This window comes from Crocuta crocuta, unplaced genomic scaffold, assembly GCF_008692635.1.
Source record: "Crocuta crocuta isolate KB4526 unplaced genomic scaffold, BGI_CrCroc_1.0 scaffold64, whole genome shotgun sequence".
Lineage (NCBI taxonomy): Eukaryota > Metazoa > Chordata > Mammalia > Carnivora > Hyaenidae > Crocuta > Crocuta crocuta.
The window spans coordinates 5,596,874-5,597,184 of NW_027530640.1; positions in this window are offsets into that span (position 1 = coordinate 5,596,874).

Here is a 311-nt window from a genome sequence, read left to right on the forward strand (position 1 = left end):
CGCCCAGGAGAAAGCTGTCCAGGAAAACTGAACGCCCCCGGCCCACAGTTACTCCCCTCACTCCGCATTCTTCCAGGCTGCTCGCTCCTGTGGCCATCTAACCCTCTCCCGGGGTTGGGGACGTCTGTCTTTTGACCACAGGTGAGGAGGTCACCCGGGCACCTGCCGTCCTCTTTAGAGTGGACATACAGGGATTGAATCCCCCGTAAACTAGCCTGGTTCCTCATGCCTGCTAATGAAGGAAGGGTTTGGCCCTCATACTGCACCTTCTTGAGGGGTGACCCACGTCCTGGTCACTCACCTGCCTCGGG